General features: G+C 28.2%; 1 long non-coding RNA gene across 1 annotated transcript; it reads right to left on the reverse strand.

Moving 5' to 3' along the window:
- Positions 1–310: 310 nt before the first annotated feature.
- On the reverse strand, positions 311–2,404 carry LOC143049923 (uncharacterized). The gene is made up of 4 exons (XR_012970364.1): positions 2,313–2,404; positions 1,962–2,040; positions 1,200–1,276; positions 311–911 (listed from the first exon to the last, which is right to left on the reverse strand). It is a non-coding gene; the product is annotated as an uncharacterized LOC143049923 (long non-coding RNA).
- Between the last annotated feature and the right edge of the window lie 11,809 nt (positions 2,405–14,213).

A 14,213-nucleotide genomic window follows, 5' to 3' on the forward strand; every position in this document is an offset into this window, starting at 1 on the left:
AACTATGTTAAATGTTAGTGAAGATGCAGCGCTGCAATCAAGTGTATTTCTGAAATGATTATTTGCTATTTGCTTAGCCCACCACAAAACTTTTAAGATATAGATTAAAGGAGCATGAACTAAACTATTAGTTTAATAGAATTTTAATTGTGTTGATAAAAATTAGAAATAATTTTAAAAAATTACTTTCTTTTTGTTTTTATCTTACAAAAACAATGATGGATATACAAGAAAAAAACCAAATGATTAAGTTATTGTTTGGGTGTTCCAATCGATTACTCAAAAGATATCCATTTGTACAAAAAAAGGAACATACACAATATTTTAATTTCTTCATCAGTAGATATGGTAACTTGTTAAATTTAAACATTGTTTCCATTTTAGGCATTTTAAGATCCTATAAAGAGCTGGTATTAACTGCAACCAACACCATTGTTCAACTGATCTTTTGGCTATACATCATTTTCTAATTTCAAAAATTGAAGTTGCTGGCAAACCAGAAAAATGTGATATATATATTTTGAACAGAAATGATTGAAACTCAACATGAATTTCAAACAATCTTAATAGTCATATTGTTCCAATTACCTTAAAAATAAATTCAGGTAAATATGTACATATCTTATAAAATTGACAATCAGAACCTACTTTTAAAAATAAGAATATTGAAGATTTTTTTACAGTGCATCCTCAATTGTGCATGTTAATATTTCGTTGAAGACATATTGAGGGCACTTAACAAATTATCATATAATATTATGAACATTACAGAATTTTATTATATAAATCTATAAACAATATTATTAGATTTCCCAAAGCAATAAACTGTCTCATCACAACAATCAGTTCAACATGTTTGGCTGCCTAACTGCACCTGCTACGACTGAAACATCATCTGTTTTAAGTTGAATCTGTAACAAAAACAATTTGGAAATTAATGTGATGGATGTTTTATGTTAAATCCTAAATTGGAGACAGGTATATTTTTAACAATCTCTATACATTCTGATAAAAATATACTTCACATGAATAAATCTGAATGAAAGAAAAATTTAAGACCAATGTCTGTTATAAAGCTTACTTCAGTGCCCTCAAATACCTACATGTAAGCTCAGTTTATTGTTTCCAGCAAAAATTGTTTTATTAACTAATAAATGTAGACATATTTTTGAGAAATATTGTTATGAACAAATACTTACATGCAACTTTTCCTAATGTGCTTTCTACAATAGAAGCATCTTTCATGGTATAGGAGTGTTACATATTGAGGCTGTATCTGTAACAAAAACAAAAAACATACATAATTTAATTTCAGTTTTAAAAAAGACTATTTCCAGTTGCAAACCACTTAAGAAATTAAGGGAGTTCGCTTCTCAGTTTCAAAGTAATTAACTTTTCAAAACACTAGTTTATATAGATAGGGGATTAATAAATGAATCCAAAGAGCAAAAAAAATATATAGGTCACCGTGCTTGTTTTTGAGATAAAAGCCATTGAAATTTTGGCCGGAAATATTCTCTCGACTTTTCATAGCTTTATCATTGACAATCTGAAGTTCTCAAAAACTGTTAAAAAGTAATTAAAATTTTATAAGATTTTTACAGATGGCTTATCATTATACATATAAAAGATTAACAAAAAGAAAAATGGGGGTCACCGGGCAAATTTTATCAAGGCATTCAAATGGATAAAACCAGAGGATTCCGAAAATCTGACTAAAAATCTAAAACAGACAAGCCAGCTTCCTTAATGTGATGCATGTTTAATGCCAATTCTGAAATTAGAGACTAGACAAAGTAGTTTTACTATCACTGAGCATTCTTATTAAAATATACATCATTATAGTAAATAAATTTAATAAAAGAAATGTAGGACCAATTTGTAATAAAGTTTCAAACTGTTGTTCCTGGAAAAACTTTTGTTTTATTATTTCAGAACAATTGAAATGACCAAATACCTACATGTAACTCATTCTAATGTGTTAAACTACAATGTAAGCATCTTTCATGGTAAAGGAGTGCCAACATATTTAGGCTGCATCTGCAACAGAAACAAAAATTATAAATTTGTTGCAGTTTCAAAATCAAGACGATTTGCTTTTGTAAATCAATTCAAAAATCAATGTGATGCATGCATGTTTTAAGTCAAATCCTAAATTGGAAATTTATATTTGCAATTAGTGATATTTTTATTAAAAAATAAAAATAGTTTTAGACCAATTTGTTATATAGTTTCAATCTGGTATTTCACTTACTGAAAATTTATTTTTAATACCTAACAAATAGAAACATAGTTTAAAGAGAAATACTTACATGTGATGTATCCGTGACGTATCCTAATGCACTATCTACAATGAAACTATCTTCATTGGCGAGGAGTAACATATATAGGCTGCATCTGTAACAAAAAAAAAGTTTTAAATTGGTATTTTTAATTAAAGAATATTTGCTGTTCATTCAATTCAGAGATTATCTTCCATGAAATCACTCTCAAAAGGAAATTATAAATTAGTATCAGCTTTAAAATGGGGAATATTTTTTGGCTATTGAAATTAATGTGATGTGTTTTATGTCAAATTTTAAATCAGCGACACTTAATTTACAATTACTATCAATTCTAATTAAAAAATGCCACATTCGAATCGAAATTTTAATAAAAGAAATTGATTTAAGACCAAATTTGTCATAAAATTCTAAGCTACTGTTACAGTAAAACATAGTTTCAAGTACAATTTTAATGAGCAAATACTAACATGCGACTCATCCTGGTGCGTTATCTTCCATGAAATACCTCTCGTTGGAGTGGAACATATATGGGTATCTGTAACAAAAGGAAATTATAAATTAGTACCAGCTTTAAAATGGGGAATATTTTTTGGCTATTGAAATTAATGTGATGTGTTTTATGTCAAATTTTAAATCAGTGACACTTAATTTACAATTACTATCAATTCTAATTAAAAAATGCTGCATTCGAATCGAAATTTTAATAAAAGAAATTGATTTAAGACCAAATTTGTCATAAAATTCTAAGCTATTGATACAGTAAAACATAGTTTCAAGTACAATTTTAATGAGCAAATACTAACATGTGACTCATCCTGGTGCGTTATCTTCCCGTTGGAGTGGAACATATATGGGTATCTGTAACAAAAGGAAATTAGAAATTAGTATCAGCTTAAAAATGGGGAATATTTTTTGGCTATTGAAATTAATGTGATGTGTTTTATGTCAAATTTTAAATCAGCGACACTTAATTTACAATTACTATCAATTCTAATTAAAAAATGCCGCATTCGAATCGAAATTTTAATAAAAGAAATTGATTTAAGACCAAATTTGTCATAAAATTCTAAGCTATTGTTACAGTAAAACATAGTTTCAAGTACAATTTTAATGAGCAAATACTAACATGTGACTCATCCTGGTGCGTTATCTTCCATGAAATCCCTCTCGTTGGAGTGGAACATATATGGGTATCTGTAACAAAAGGAAATTATAAATTAGTACCAGCTTTAAAATGGGGAATATTTTTTGGCTATTGAAATTAATGTGATGTGTTTTACGTCAAATTTTAAATCAGCGACACTTAATTTACAATTACTATCAATTCTAATTAAAAAATGCCGCATTCGAATCGAAATTTTAACAAAAGAAATTGATTTAAGACCAAATTTGTCATAAAATTCTAAGCTATTGTTACAGTAAAACATAGTTTCAAGTACAATTTTAATGAGCAAATACTAACATGTGACTCATCCTGGTGCGTTATCTTCCATGAAATCCCTCTCGTTGGAGTGGAACATATATGGGTATCTGTAACAAAAGGAAATTATAAATTAGTATCAGCTTTAAAATGGGGAATATTTTTTGGCTATTGAAATTAATGTGATGTGTTTTATGTCAAATTTTAAATCAGCGACACTTAATTTACAATTACTATCAATTCTAATTAAAAAATGCCGCATTCGAATCGAAATTTTAATAAAAGAAATTGATTTAAGACCAAATTTGTCATAAAATTCTAAGCTATTGTTACAGTAAAACATAGTTTCAAGTACAATTTTAATGAGCAAATACTAACATGTGACTCATCCTGGTGCGTTATCTTCCATGAAATCCCTCTCGTTGGAGTGGAACATATATGGGTATCTGTAACAAAAGGAAATTATAAATTAGTACCAGCTTTAAAATGGGGAATATTTTTTGGCTATTGAAATTAATGTGATGTGTTTTATGTCAAATTTTAAATCAGTGACACTTAATTTACAATTACTATCAATTCTAATTAAAAAATGCCGCATTCGAATCGAAATTTTAATAAAAGAAATTGATTTAAGACCAAATTTGTCATAAAATTCTAAGCTATTGTTACAGTAAAACATAGTTTCAAGTACAATTTTAATGAGCAAATACTAACATGTGACTCATCCTGGTGCGTTATCTTCCATGAAATCCCTCTCGTTGGAGTGGAACATATATGGGTATCTGTAACAAAAGGAAATTATAAATTAGTATCAGCTTTAAAATGGGGAATATTTTTTGGCTATTGAAATTAATGTGATGTGTTTTATGTCAAATTTTAAATCAGCGACACTTAATTTACAATTACTATCAATTCTAATTAAAAAATGCCGCATTCGAATCGAAATTTTAATAAAAGAAATTGATTTAAGACCAAATTTGTCATAAAATTCTAAGCTATCGTTACAGTAAAACATAGTTTCAAGTACAATTTTAATGAGCAAATACTAACATGTGACTCATCCTGGTGCGTTATCTTCCATGAAATCCCTCTCGTTGGAGTGGAACATATATGGGTATCTGTAACAAAAGGAAATTATAAATTAGTATCAGCTTTAAAATGGGGAATATTTTTTGGCTATTGAAATTAATGTGATGTGTTTTATGTCAAATTTTAAATCAGCGACACTTAATTTACAATTACTATCAATTCTAATTAAAAAATGCCGCATTCGAATCGAAATTTTAACAAAAGAAATTGATTTAAGACCAAATTTGTCATAAAATTCTAAGCTATTGTTACAGTAAAACATAGTTTCAAGTACAATTTTAATGAGCAAATACTAACATGTGACTCATCCTGGTGCGTTATCTTCCATGAAATCCCTCTCGTTGGAGTGGAACATATATGGGTATCTGTAACAAAAGGAAATTATAAATTAGTACCAGCTTTAAAATGGGGAATATTTTTTGGCTATTGAAATTAATGTGATGTGTTTTATGTCAAATTTTAAATCAGTGACACTTAATTTACAATTACTATCAATTCTAATTAAAAAATGCCGCATTCGAATCGAAATTTTAATAAAAGAAATTGATTTAAGACCAAATTTGTCATAAAATTCTAAGCTATTGTTACAGTAAAACATAGTTTCAAGTACAATTTTAATGAGCAAATACTAACATGTGACTCATCCTGGTGCGTTATCTTCCATGAAATCCCTCTCGTTGGAGTGGAACATATATGGGTATCTGTAACAAAAGGAAATTATAAATTAGTATCAGCTTTAAAATGGGGAATATTTTTTGGCTATTGAAATTAATGTGATGTGTTTTATGTCAAATTTTAAATCAGCAACACTTAATTTACAATTACTATCAATTCTAATTAAAAAATGCCGCATTCGAATCGAAATTTTAATAAAAGAAATTGATTTAAGACCAAATTTGTCATAAAATTCTAAGCTATTGTTACAGTAAAACATAGTTTCAAGTACAATTTTAATGAGCAAATACTAACATGTGACTCATCCTGGTGCGTTATCTTCCATGAAATCCCTCTCGTTGGAGTGGAACATATATGGGTATCTGTAACAAAAGGAAATTATAAATTAGTATCAGCTTTAAAATGGGGAATATTTTTTGGCTATTGAAATTAATGTGATGTGTTTTATGTCAAATTTTAAATCAGCGACACTTAATTTACAATTACTATCAATTCTAATTAAAAAATGCCGCATTCGAATCGAAATTTTAATAAAAGAAATTGATTTAAGACCAAATTTGTCATAAAATTCTAAGCTATTGTTACAGTAAAACATAGTTTCAAGTACAATTTTAATGAGCAAATACTAACATGTGACTCATCCTGGTGTGTTATCTTCCATGAAATCCCTCTCGTTGGAGTGGAACATATATGGGTATCTGTAACAAAAGGAAATTATAAATTAGTACCAGCTTTAAAATGGGGAATATTTTTGGGCTATTGAAATTAATGTGATGTGTTTTATGTCAAATTTTAAATCAGTGACACTTAATTTACAATTACTATCAATTCTAATTAAAAAATGCCGCATTCGAATCGAAATTTTAATAAAAGAAATTGATTTAAGACCAAATTTGTCATAAAATTCTAAGCTATTGTTACAGTAAAACATAGTTTCAAGTACAATTTTAATGAGCAAATACTAACATGTGACTCATCCTGGTGCGTTATCTTCCATGAAATCCCTCTCCTTGGAGTGGAACATATATGGGTATCTGTAACAAAAGGAAATTATAAATTAGTATCAGCTTTAAAATGGGGAATATTTTTTGGCTATTGAAATTAATGTGATGTGTTTTATGTCAAATTTTAAATCAGCGACACTTAATTTACAATTACTATCAATTCTAATTAAAAAATGCCGCATTCGAATCGAAATTTTAATAAAAGAAATTGATTTAAGACCAAATTTGTCATAAAATTCTAAGCTATTGTTACAGTAAAACATAGTTTCAAGTACAATTTTAATGAGCAAATACTAACATGTGACTCATCCTGGTGCGCTATCTTCCATGAAATCCCTCTCGTTGGAGTGGAACATATATGGGTATCTGTAACAAAAGGAAATTATAAATTAGTATCAGCTTTAAAATGGGGAATATTTTTTGGCTATTGAAATTAATGTGATGTGTTTTATGTCAAATTTTAAATCAGCGACACTTAATTTACAATTACTATCAATTCTAATTAAAAAATGCCGCATTCGAATCGAAATTTTAATAAAAGAAATTGATTTAAGACCAAATTTGTCATAAAATTCTAAGCTATTGTTACAGTAAAACATAGTTTCAAGTACAATTTTAATGAGCAAACACTAACATGTGACTCATCCTGGTGCGTTATCTTCCATGAAATCCCTCTCGTTGGAGTGGAACATATATGGGTATCTGTAACAAAAGGAAATTATAAATTAGTATCAGCTTTAAAATGGGGAATATTTTTTGGCTATTGAAATTAATGTGATGTGTTTTATGTCAAATTTTAAATCAGCGACACTTAATTTACAATTACTATCAATTCTAATTAAAAAATGCCGCATTCGAATCGAAATTTTAATAAAAGAAATTGATTTAAGACCAAATTTGTCATAAAATTCTAAGCTATTGTTACAGTAAAACATAGTTTCAAGTACAATTTTAATGAGCAAATACTAACATGTGACTCATCCTGGTGCGTTATCTTCCATGAAATCCCTCTCGTTGGAGTGGAACATATATGGGTATCTGTAACAAAAGGAAATTATAAATTAGTACCAGCTTTAAAATGGGGAATATTTTTTGGCTATTGAAATTAATGTGATGTGTTTTATGTCAAATTTTAAATCAGCAACACTTAATTTACAATTACTAAGACCAAATTTGTCATAAAATTCTAAGCTATTGTTACAGTAAAACATAGTTTCAAGTACAATTTTAATGAGCAAATACTAACATGTGACTCATCCTGGTGCGTTATCTTCCATGAAATCCCTCTCGTTGGAGTGGAACATATATGGGTATCTGTAACAAAAGGAAATTATAAATTAGTATCAGCTTTAAAATGGGGAATAGTTTTTGGCTATTGAAATTAATGTGATGTGTTTTATGTCAAATTTTAAATCAGCGACACTTAATTTACAATTACTATCAATTCTAATTAAAAAATGCCGCATTCGAATCGAAATTTTAATAAAAGAAATTGATTTAAGACCAAATTTGTCATAAAATTCTAAGCTATCGTTACAGTAAAACATAGTTTCAAGTACAATTTTAATGAGCAAATACTAACATGTGACTCATCCTGGTGCTTTATCTTCCATGAAATCCCTCTCGTTGGAGTGGAACATATATGGGTATCTGTAACAAAAGGAAATTATAAATTAGTATCAGCTTTAAAATGGGGAATATTTTTTGGCTATTGAAATTAATGTGATGTGTTTTATGTCAAATTTTAAATCAGCGACACTTAATTTACAATTACTATCAATTCTAATTAAAAAATGCCGCATTCGAATCGAAATTTTAATAAAAGAAATTGATTTAAGACCAAATTTGTCATAAAATTCTAAGCTATTGTTACAGTAAAACATAGTTTCAAGTACAATTTTAATGAGCAAATACTAACATGTGACTCATCCTGGTGCTTTATCTTCCATGAAATCCCTCTCCTTGGAGTGGAACATATATGGGTATCTGTAACAAAAGGAAATTATAAATTAGTATGTTTTAAAATGGGGAATATTTTTTGGCTATTGAAATTAATGTGATGTGTTTTATGTCAAATTTTAAATCAGCAACACTTAATTTACAATTACTATCAATTCTAATTAAAAAATGCCGCATTCGAATCGAAATTTTAATAAAAGAAATTGATTTAAGACCAAATTTGTCATAAAATTCTAAGCTATCGTTACAGTAAAACATAGTTTCAAGTACAATTTTAATGAGCAAATACTAACATGTGACTCATCCTGGTGCTTTATCTTCCATGAAATCCCTCTCGTTGGAGTGGAACATATATGGGTATCTGTAACAAAAGGAAATTATAAATTAGTATCAGCTTTAAAATGGGGAATATTTTTTGGCTATTGAAATTAATGTGATGTGTTTTATGTCAAATTTTAAATCAGCGACACTTAATTTACAATTACTATCAATTCTAATTAAAAAATGCCGCATTCGAATCGAAATTTTAATAAAAGAAATTGATTTAAGACCAAATTTGTCATAAAATTCTAAGCTATTGTTACAGTAAAACATAGTTTCAAGTACAACTTTAATGAGCAAATACTAACATGTGACTCATCCTGGTGCGTTATCTTCCATGAAATCCCTCTCGTTGGAGTGGAACATATATGGGTATCTGTAACAAAAGGAAATTATAAATTAGTATCAGCTTTAAAATGGGGAATATTTTTTGGCTATTGAAATTAATGTGATGTGTTTTATGTCAAATTTTAGATCAGCAACACTTAATTTACAATTACTATCAATTCTAATTAAAAAATGCTGCATTCGAATCGAAATTTTAATAAAAGAAATTGATTTAAGACCAAATTTGTCATAAAATTCTAAGCTATCGTTACAGTAAAACATAGTTTCAAGTACAATTTTAATGAGCAAATACTAACATGTGACTCATCCTGGTGCGTTATCTTCCATGAAATCCCTCTCGTTGGAGTGGAACATATATGGGTATCTGTAACAAAAGGAAATTATAAATTAGTATCAGTTTTAAAATGGGGAATATTTTTTGGCTATTGAAATTAATGTGATGTGTTTTATGTCAAATTTTAAATCAGCGACACTTAATTTACAATTACTATCAATTCTAATTAAAAAATGCCGCATTCGAATCGAAATTTTAATAAAAGAAATTGATTTAAGACCAAATTTGACATAAAATTCTAAGCTATTGTTACAGTAAAACATAGTTTCAAGTACAACTTTAATGAGCAAATACTAACATGTGACTCATCCTGGTGCGTTATCTTCCATGAAATCCCTCTCGTTGGAGTGGAACATATATGGGTATCTGTAACAAAAGGAAATTAGAAATTAGTATCAGCTTTAAAATGGGGAATATTTTTTGGCTATTGAAATTAATGTGATGTGTTTTATGTCAAATTTTAAATCAGCGACACTTAATTTACAATTACTATCAATTCTAATTAAAAAATGCCGCATTCGAATCGAAATTTTAATAAAAGAAATTGATTTAAGACCAAATTTGTCATAAAATTCTAAGCTATTGTTACAGTAAAACATAGTTTCAAGTACAACTTTAATGAGCAAATACTAACATGTGACTCATCCTGGTGCGTTATCTTCCATGAAATCCCTCTCGTTGGAGTGGAACATATATGGGTATCTGTAACAAAAGGAAATTATAAATTAGTATCAGCTTTAAAATGGGGAATATTTTTTGGCTATTGAAATTAATGTGATGTGTTTTATGTCAAATTTTAAATCAGCGACACTTAATTTACAATTACTATCAATTCTAATTAAAAAATGCCGCATTCGAATCGAAATTTTAATAAAAGAAATTGATTTAAGACCAAATTTATCATTAAATTCAAAGCTATCGTTACAGTAAAACATAGTTTCAAGTACAATTTTAATGAGCAAATACTAACATGTGACTCATCCTGGTGCGTTATCTTCCATGAAATCCCTCTCGTTGGAGTGGAACATATATGGGTATCTGTAACAAAAGGAAATTATAAATTAGTATCAGCTTTAAAATGGGGAATATTTTTTGGCTATTGAAATTAATGTGATGTGTTTTATGTCAAATTTTAAATCAGCGACACTTAATTTACAATTACTATCAATTCTAATTAAAAAATGCCGCATTCGAATCGAAATTTTAATAAAAGAAATTGATTTAAGACCAAATTTGTCATAAAATTCTAAGCTATTGTTACAGTAAAACATAGTTTAAAGTACAACTTTAATGAGCAAATACTAACATGTGACTCATCCTGGTGCGTTATCTTCCATGAAATCCCTCTCGTTGGAGTGGAACATATATGGGTATCTGTAACAAAAGGAAATTATAAATTAGTATCAGTTTTAAAATGGGGAATATTTTTTGGCTATTGAAATTAATGTGATGTGTTTTATGTCAAATTTTAAATCAGCGACACTTAATTTACAATTACTATCAATTCTAATTAAAAAATGCCGCATTCGAATCGAAATTTTAATAAAAGAAATTGATTTAAGACCAAATTTGACATAAAATTCTAAGCTATTGTTACAGTAAAACATAGTTTCAAGTACAACTTTAATGAGCAAATACTAACATGTGACTCATCCTGGTGCGTTATCTTCCATGAAATCCCTCTCGTTGGAGTGGAACATATATGGATATCTGTAACAAAAGGAAATTATAAATTAGTATCAGCTTTAAAATGGGGAATATTTTTTGGCTATTGAAATTAATGTGATGTGTTTTATGTCAAATTTTAAATCAGCAACACTTAATTTACAATTACTATCAATTCTAATTAAAAAATGCCGCATTCGAATCTAAATTTTAATAAAAGAAATTGATTTAAGACCAAATTTGTCATAAAATTCTAAGCTATTGTTACAGTAAAACATAGTTTCAAGTACAATTTTAATGAGCAAATACTAACATGTGACTCATCCTGGTGTGTTATCTTCCATGAAATCCCTCTCGTTGGAGTGGAACATATATGGGTATCTGTAACAAAAGGAAATTATAAATTAGTATCAGCTTTAAAATGGGGAATATTTTTTGGCTATTGAAATTAATGTGATGTGTTTTATGTCAAATTTTAAATCAGCGACACTTAATTTACAATTACTATCAATTCTAATTAAAAAATGCCGCATTCGAATCGAAATTTTAATAAAAGAAATTGATTTAAGACCAAATTTGTCATAAAATTCTAAGCTATCGTTACAGTAAAACATAGTTTCAAGTACAATTTTAATGAGCAAATACTAACATGTGACTCATCCTGGTGCTTTATCTTCCATGAAATCCCTCTCGTTGGAGTGGAACATATATGGGTATCTGTAACAAAAGGAAATTATAAATTAGTATCAGCTTTAAAATGGGGAATATTTTTTGGCTATTGAAATTAATGTGATGTGTTTTATGTCAAATTCTAAATCAGCGACACTTAATTTACAATTACTATCAATTCTAATTAAAAAATGCCGCATTCGAATCGAAATTTTAACAAAAGAAATTGATTTAAGACCAAATTTGTCATAAAATTCTAAGCTATTGTTACAGTAAAACATAGTTTCAAGTACAATTTTAATGAGCAAATACTAACATGTGACTCATCCTGGTGCGTTATCTTCCATGAAATCCCTCTCGTTGGAGTGGAACATATATGGGTATCTGTAACAAAAGGAAATTATAAATTAGTACCAGCTTTAAAATGGGGAATATTTTTTGGCTATTGAAATTAATGTGATGTGTTTTATGTCAAATTTTAAATCAGTGACACTTAATTTACAATTACTATCAATTCTAATTAAAAAATGCCGCATTCGAATCGAAATTTTAATAAAAGAAATTGATTTAAGACCAAATTTGTCATAAAATTCTAAGCTATTGTTACAGTAAAACATAGTTTCAAGTACAATTTTAATGAGCAAATACTAACATGTGACTCATCCTGGTGCGTTATCTTCCATGAAATCCCTCTCGTTGGAGTGGAACATATATGGGTATCTGTAACAAAAGGAAATTATAAATTAGTATCAGCTTTAAAATGGGGAATATTTTTTGGCTATTGAAATTAATGTGATGTGTTTTATGTCAAATTTTAAATCAGCAACACTTAATTTACAATTACTATCAATTCTAATTAAAAAATGCCGCATTCGAATCGAAATTTTAATAAAAGAAATTGATTTAAGACCAAATTTGTCATAAAATTCTAAGCTATTGTTACAGTAAAACATAGTTTCAAGTACAATTTTAATGAGCAAATACTAACATGTGACTCATCCTGGTGCGTTATCTTCCATGAAATCCCTCTCGTTGGAGTGGAACATATATGGGTATCTGTAACAAAAGGAAATTATAAATTAGTATCAGCTTTAAAATGGGGAATATTTTTTGGCTATTGAAATTAATGTGATGTGTTTTATGTCAAATTTTAAATCAGCGACACTTAATTTACAATTACTATCAATTCTAATTAAAAAATGCCGCATTCGAATCGAAATTTTAATAAAAGAAATTGATTTAAGACCAAATTTGTCATAAAATTCTAAGCTATTGTTACAGTAAAACATAGTTTCAAGTACAATTTTAATGAGCAAATACTAACATGTGACTCATCCTGGTGTGTTATCTTCCATGAAATCCCTCTCGTTGGAGTGGAACATATATGGGTATCTGTAACAAAAGGAAATTATAAATTAGTACCAGCTTTAAAATGGGGAATATTTTTGGGCTATTGAAATTAATGTGATGTGTTTTATGTCAAATTTTAAATCAGTGACACTTAATTTACAATTACTATCAATTCTAATTAAAAAATGCCGCATTCGAATCGAAATTTTAATAAAAGAAATTGATTTAAGACCAAATTTGTCATAAAATTCTAAGCTATTGTTACAGTAAAACATAGTTTCAAGTACAATTTTAATGAGCAAATACTAACATGTGACTCATCCTGGTGCGTTATCTTCCATGAAATCCCTCTCCTTGGAGTGGAACATATATGGGTATCTGTAACAAAAGGAAATTATAAATTAGTATCAGCTTTAAAATGGGGAATATTTTTTGGCTATTGAAATTAATGTGATGTGTTTTATGTCAAATTTTAAATCAGCGACACTTAATTTACAATTACTATCAATTCTAATTAAAAAATGCCGCATTCGAATCGAAATTTTAATAAAAGAAATTGATTTAAGACCAAATTTGTCATAAAATTCTAAGCTATTGTTACAGTAAAACATAGTTTCAAGTACAATTTTAATGAGCAAATACTAACATGTGACTCATCCTGGTGCGCTATCTTCCATGAAATCCCTCTCGTTGGAGTGGAACATATATGGGTATCTGTAACAAAAGGAAATTATAAATTAGTATCAGCTTTAAAATGGGGAATATTTTTTGGCTATTGAAATTAATGTGATGTGTTTTATGTCAAATTTTAAATCAGCGACACTTAATTTACAATTACTATCAATTCTAATTAAAAAATGCCGCATTCGAATCGAAATTTTAATAAAAGAAATTGATTTAAGACCAAATTTGTCATAAAATTCTAAGCTATTGTTACAGTAAAACATAGTTTCAAGTACAATTTTAATGAGCAAACACTAACATGTGACTCATCCTGGTGCGTTATCTTCCATGAAATCCCTCTCGTTGGAGTGGAACATATATGGGTATCTGTAACAAAAGGAAATTATAAATTAGTATCAGCTTTAAAATGG

Source organism: Mytilus galloprovincialis, chromosome 10, assembly GCF_965363235.1.
Source record: "Mytilus galloprovincialis chromosome 10, xbMytGall1.hap1.1, whole genome shotgun sequence".
Classification (NCBI taxonomy): domain Eukaryota; kingdom Metazoa; phylum Mollusca; class Bivalvia; order Mytilida; family Mytilidae; genus Mytilus; species Mytilus galloprovincialis.